This window comes from Aegilops tauschii, chromosome 5 (genome assembly GCF_002575655.3).
Source record: "Aegilops tauschii subsp. strangulata cultivar AL8/78 chromosome 5, Aet v6.0, whole genome shotgun sequence".
Lineage (NCBI taxonomy): Eukaryota > Viridiplantae > Streptophyta > Magnoliopsida > Poales > Poaceae > Aegilops > Aegilops tauschii.
The window spans coordinates 403776778-403783838 of NC_053039.3; positions in this window are offsets into that span (position 1 = coordinate 403776778).

Sequence of the window (7061 nt, forward strand, 5' to 3'; positions counted from 1 at the left end):
ACCATGTCTATTGGTATATATGCATGAAGAAACTCCATGCAGATGGATCATTTGGACTCACTTGATTTTGAATCACTTGAGACATGCAAATCATACCACATGGGCAAGATGACTGAAAGGCCTCGTTTTCAGTAAGATGGAACAAGAGAGCAACTTGTTGGAAGTAATACATTTGATGTGTGCAGTCCAATGAGTGCTGAGGCACGCAGTGGATATCGATATGTTCTTACTTCACAGATGATTTGAGTAGATGCTGAGAATATTTACTTGATGAAACACAAGTCTGAATTATTGAAAGGTTCAAGTAATTTTAGAGTGAAGTTGAAGATCGTCGTGACAAGAGGATAAAATGTCTATGATATGATCATAGAGATATCTGAGTTACGAGTTTGGCACACAATTAAGACATTGTGGAAAGTGTTTCACAATTAATACCGCCTGGAACACCACAATGTGATGGTGTGTCCGAACATCATAACTGCACCCTATTGGATATGGTGCATACCATGATGTCTCTTTACCACTATCGTTTATGGGTTAGGCATTAGAGACAACCACATTCACTTTAAATAGGGCACCACGCAATTTCGTTGAGACGACACCGTTTAGAGAAACCTAAGTTGTCGTTTCTTAAAAGTTTGGGGCTGCGATGCTTATGTGAAAAAGTTTCAGGCTGATAAGCTCGAACCCAAAGCGGATAAATGCATCTTCATAGAATACCCAAAACAGTTGGGTATACCTCCTATTTCAGATCTGGAAGCAAAAGTGATTGTTTCTAGAAACGGGTCCTTTCTCGAGGAAAAGTTTCTCTCGAAAGAATTGAGTGGGAGGATGGTGGAGACTTGATGAGGTTATTGAACCATGACTTCAACTAGTGTGTAGCAGGGCACAGGAAGGTGTTCCTGTGGCACCTACACCAATTGAAGTGGAAGCTTATGATAGTGATCATGAAACTTCGGATCAAGTCACTACCAAACCTTGTAGGTCGATAAGGATGCGTACTACTTCAGAGTGGTACGTAATCCTGTCTTGGAAGTCATGTTGCTAGACAACAATGAACCTACGAGCTATGGAGAAGCGATGGTGGGCCCGGATTCCGACGAATGGCTCGAGGCCATGAAATACGAGAGAGGATCCATGTGTAAAAGCAAAGTATAGACTTTGGAAGAAATACTTGATAGTCGTAAGGCTGTTGGGTGCAGATGGATTTTAAAAGGAAGACAGACAATGATGGTAAGTGTCACCATTAAGAAAGCTCGGCTTGTCGTTAAGATGTTTTCCGACAAGTTCAAGGAGTTGACTACGATGAGACTTTCTCACTCGTAGCGATGCTAAGAGTCTGTTGGAATTATATTAGCAGTTACTGCATTATTTATGAAATCTTGTAGATAGGATGTCAAAACATTGTTTCCTCGACGATTTTCTTGAGGAAAGGTTGTATGTGATACAACCAGAAGGTTTTGTCAATCCTGAAAGATGCTAACAAGTATGCAAAGCTCCAGCAATCCTTCTAAGGACTGGAGTAAGCATCTCGGAGTTGGAATGTATGCTTTGATGAGATGATCAAAGATTTTGGGTTTATACAAAGTTTATGAGAAACTTGTATTTCCAAAGAAGTGAGTGGGAGCACTATAGAATTTTTGATGAGTATGTGTTGTTAACATATTGTTGATCAGAAATGATGTAGAATTTCTGGAAAGCATACAGGGTTATTTGAAAAGTGTTTTTCAATGGAAAACCTGGATTAAGCTACTTGAACATTGAGCATCAAGATCTATAAGGATAGATCAAAAACCGCTTAATAGTACTTTCAAATGAATACATACCGTGACAAGATTTTGAAGGAGTTCAAAATAGACCAGCAAAGAAGGAGTTCTTGGCTGTGTTGCAAGGTGTGAGTATTGAGTAAGACTCAAGACCTAACCGCAGCAGAAGAGAGAGAAATGACGAAGGTCGTCCCCTATGCTTTAGACGTAGGCTCTACAGTATGCTATGCTATGTACTGCACATGAAGTGTGCCTTGCCATGAGTTAGTCAAGGGGTACAATAGTGATCCGGGAATGGATCACATGACAGCGGTCGAACTTATCCTTAGTATCTAGTGGACTAAGGAAATTTTCTCGATTATGGAGGTGGAAAAGGAGTTCGTTGTAAAGGGTTACGTCAATGCAAACTTTGACACTAATCCGGATGACTCTGAGTAGTAAACCGGATTCATATAGTAGAGCAGTTATTTGGAATAGCTCCAAGTAGCGCGTGGTAGCTGCATCTGCAAGATGACATAGATATTCGTAAAGCACACACGGATCTGAAAGGTTCAGACCCGTTGACTAATAACCTCTCTCACAAGCGAGATATGAACAAACCCCATGGGTATTGGATTCATTACAATCACATGGTGATGTGAACTAGATTATTGACTCTGGTAAACTCTTGGGTATTAATCACATGGCGATGTGAACTAGATTATTGACTCTAGTACAAGTGGGAGACTGTTAGAAATATGCCCTAGAGGCAATAATAAATTGGTTATTATTATATTTCCTTGTTCATGATAATCGTTTATTATCCATGCTAAAATTGTATTGATAGGAAACTCGGATACATGTGTGGATACATAGACAACACCATGTCCCTAGTAAGCCTCTAGTTGACTAGCTCGTTGATCAATAGATGGTTACGGTTTCCTGACCATGGACATTGGATGTCGTTGATAACGGGATCACATCATTAGGAGAATGATGTGATGGACAAGACTCAATCCTAAGCCTAGCACAAGATCGTGTAGTTCGTTTGCTAAGAGCTTTTCTAATGTCAAATATCATTTCCTTAGACCATGAGATTGTGCAACTCCCGGATACCGTAGGAATGCTTTGGGTGTACCAAATGTCACAACGTAACTGGGTGGCTATAAAGGTGCACTACAGGTATCTCCGAAAGTGTTTGTTGGGTTGGCACGAATCGAGACTGGGATTTGTCACTCCGTGTAAACGAAGAGGTATCTCTGGGCCCACTCGGTAGGACATCATCATAATGTGCACAATGTGACCAAGGAGTTGATCACGGGATGATGTGTTACGGAACGAGTAAAGAGACTTGCCGGTAACGAGATTGAACAAGGTATCGGGATATCGACGATCGAATCTCGGGCAAGTGACATACCGATTGACAAAGGGAATTGTATACGGGATTGATTGAATCCCCGACATCATGGTTCATCCGATGAGATCATCGTGGAACATGTGGGAGCCAACATGGGTATCCAGATCCCGCTGTTGGTTATTGGCCGGAGAATGTCTCGGTCATGTCTGCATGGTTCCCGAACCCGTAGGGTCTACACACTTAAGGTTCGATGACTCTAGGGTTATAGGGAATAGATATACGTGGTTACCGAATGTTGTTCGGAGTCCCGGATGAGATCCCGGACGTCAGAGGAGTTCCGGAATGGTCCGGAGGTAAATATTTGTATATGGGAAGTCATCATATGGTCACCGGAATAATTCGGGAGTTGCTGGTATTGTACCGGGACCACCGAAGGGGTTCCGGGGGTCCACCGGGAGGGTCCACCTGCCCCGAAGGGCCCTATGGGCTGTATATGGAGAGGGACCAGCCCCTTAGTGGGCTGGGCGCCATCCCTCCCAGGGCCCATGCGCCTAGGGGTTTGGGAGAACCCTAAGGAGAGGCGCCCCCCTTGCCTTGGGGGGCAAGGAAACCCCCCTGGCCGTCGCCCCCTCCTCAGATTGGATCTGAGGGGGCCGGCCCCCCTCTCCCTTGCCCCTATATATATGTGGGGGTGGGAGGGTAGCCGCACCCAAGTTCTGGCGCAGCCCTTCCCCTCTTCCATGTCCTCCTCCTCTCCCACGGTGCTTGGCGAAGCCCTGCAGGATTGCCACGCTCCTCCATCACCACCACGCCGTCGTGCTGCCGCTGGACAGAGTCTTCCCCAACCTCTCCCTCTCTCCTTGCTGGATCAAGGCGTGGGAGACGTCACCGGGCTGCACGTGTGTTGAACGCGGAGGCGCCGTGGTTCAGCGCTTAGATCGAAATCAACCGCGATCTGAATCGCTACGAGTACGACTCCTTCATCCGCGTTCTTGCAACGCTTCCGCTTAGCGATCTACAAGGGTATGTAGATGCACTCCCCTTCCCCTCGGTGCTAGATTACTCCATAGATTGATCTTGGTGATGCGTAGAAAATTTTGAATTTCTGCTACGTTCCCCAACAATATGAGCATCTAGGTTCCGCTATTGGTTATTGACCGGAGACGTGTCTCGGTCATGTCTACATAGTTCTCGAACCCGTAGGGTCCGCACGCTTAAAGTTTCGATGACGGTTATAATATGAGTTTTGATGTACCGAAGGTTGTTCGGAGTACCGGATGTGATCACGGACATGATGAGGAGTCTTGAATTGGTCGAGACATAAAGATTAATATATTGGAAGCCTATATTTGGATATCGGAAGTGTTCCGGGTGAAATCGGGATTTTACCGGAGTACCGGAGGGGTTATCGGAACCCCCCGGGGATTAATGGGCCATAGTGGGCCTTAGTGGAGAAGAGGAGAGGCGGCCAGGGCAGGGCAGCGCGCCCCTCCCCCCTAGTCCGAATAGGACAAGGAGAGGGGGGCGCCCCCCTTTCCTTCCTCTCCTCCACCTCTTTCCCCCCTTCTCCTATTCCAACAAGGAAGGGAGGGAGTCCTACTCCCGGTGGGAGTAGGACTCCTCCTGGCGCGCCTCCTCCCTGGCCGGCCGCACCTCCCCCCTTGCTCCTTTATATACGGGGGCAGGGGGCACCCCAAAGACAACAATTGATCTTTTGATCTTTTAGCCGTGTGCGGTGCCCCCCTCCACCATCGTCCACCTCGATAATACTGTAGCGGTGCTTAGGCGAAGCCCTGCGTCGGTAGAACATTATCATCGTCACCACGCCATCGTGCTGACGAAACTCTCCCTCAACACTCGGCTGAATCGGAGTTCGAGGGACGTCATCGGGCTGAACGTGTGCTGAACTCGGAGGTGCCGTGCGTTCGGTACTTGATCGGTCAGATCGTGAAGACGTACGACTACATCAACCGCGTTGTGCTAACGCTTCCGCTTTCGGTCTACGAGGGTACGTGGACAACACTCTCCCCTCTCGTTGCTATGCATCACCATGATCTTGCGTGTGCATAGGAATTCTTTTGAAATTACTACGTTCCCCAACAGTATGATCATGAGAACAAGCTAAGGATCAGGGAGAATTTGGTTCTTGCTAAAGAAAATGTTAGGGTTGTGAGAGAGAAGGAAAAGATGGAAAAAGATCTGAGGTTTTTTAAACTAGATTTTGCTAAGATGGTGGCTGACAAGGAGCAGGCAATTACTGAGTTGGGCAATGCAAGACTTGCTCTTTCTGACCTAAAGCAAGAGCTTGAGAAGAAGAAGCTGTCTGATAAATCTAGCACTAGCATTCATCAGGTTGTGAGGGCTAAGGCAGAGAAAGAGAGGGATGAGATGAAGCAACAGATGGACAACATGAAGGAAGAGATGGACAAAGTGGTGTCACAGAGGGATGAGCTAAAGAAGGAGAAGAAGAAACTAGAGTACATGATTGGTGATTTGTCCAGGCACAAGGAGGAGACCAAGAGCAAGATAAGGAGGGTGAAGGAGATCTTAGATGAATTTGAGTAATTCATTGTTGGTGTAATGCTGCCTTAAGTTGGAGCTATTAATTAGTTGTACTGAATTTGGTGGTGTAATGCCAATATCATGTAGTGCACTGAATTTGTATGACTGCTTTTAGTTAACTAAATCTGTATGACTGCTTTTAGTGTTACTAGTTATCTGAATATCTCCAGATAAGTGCAATTTTTACAGTGTCAGTTAACTTAGTTTGTAGTTAACTACAAATTGAGTTATCTGAATCTTCGGTTAACTGAATTTAAATGAGCTATCTTCAGTTAACTACAAATTGAGTTATCTGAATCTTTAGTTAACTGAATTTAAATGAGCTATTTTCAGTTAAGTACAAATTGAGTTATCTGAAGATTCAGTTAACTGAATTTAAATGAGCTATCTTCAGTTAACTAAAAATTGAGTTATCTGAAGATTCAGTTAACTCAATTTAAATGAGCTATCTTCAGTTAACTACAAATTCAGTTATCTGAATCTTCAGTGAACTGAATTTAAATGAGCCATCTTCAGTTAACAACAAAAATTTCAGTTAACTGAATTTAAATGAGTTATATTCAGTTAACAAAAATTAAGTTATCTAGTTAACAAAAATTCAGTGCACTGAGGTTTTATGAATTTAAATGTTAACTGCCAATTGAATATCTACTACTTGTATAGAGAACTACAGCTGCTATCTAGAGTAGTGCACAGCAACAGCAGCATGGCAAGCACAACAGCAGCAGCAGCATTGCAACCAAGTGAAATGCATGCCAAAGCAGCAGCAGCATGGCCTACAGAACTGTTGCATGCCAAGTGAAAAGTTGTAGCTACAGACCACATTATAAGTGGCACTCTATGGAAACATAGTACAAGATTACAGCAAAATAGTACCAGATGGCATTGTAACACAGCATTCTAACAGCAGCATAATTATATAGATAACATTGCAGCAAAGTTCAACCAGATATAGAAGCAGTTCAACCAGATGTGCCTAACCATTCCACATTACAATTAACTTATGTGCTCTGCTTATATAGAGCACACCTAACATAAACTAACCAAAATATCACTAACTTATATGCTGAAATTTTGCTAGTCAGCATACCTAACTACTGCATCATCTTCTTGTTCAGCATGTCCAGCATCCTCAGTTCTTCATGTGCTTCAGGCGCTCCGAGCGGCGCACCTCCCCTGCAAATGGCCTCTTCTTCGTCTTCTCCAGCTCCTGTGCTGCTACCTCCACCTTCTCCTCTTCTGCGTCAGCCACCACCTCCTGCTTGACGATGTCAGGCACATCTAGGAGCACCTCCACGTCAATCGGGAGGTCTCTGTCGCCCTCCCTGGCGTTGTGGACTGGCACGAGCATCTGGATCTCGTCCTCCTCCTCCTCTTCTTCGTCGTCCGACAGGACA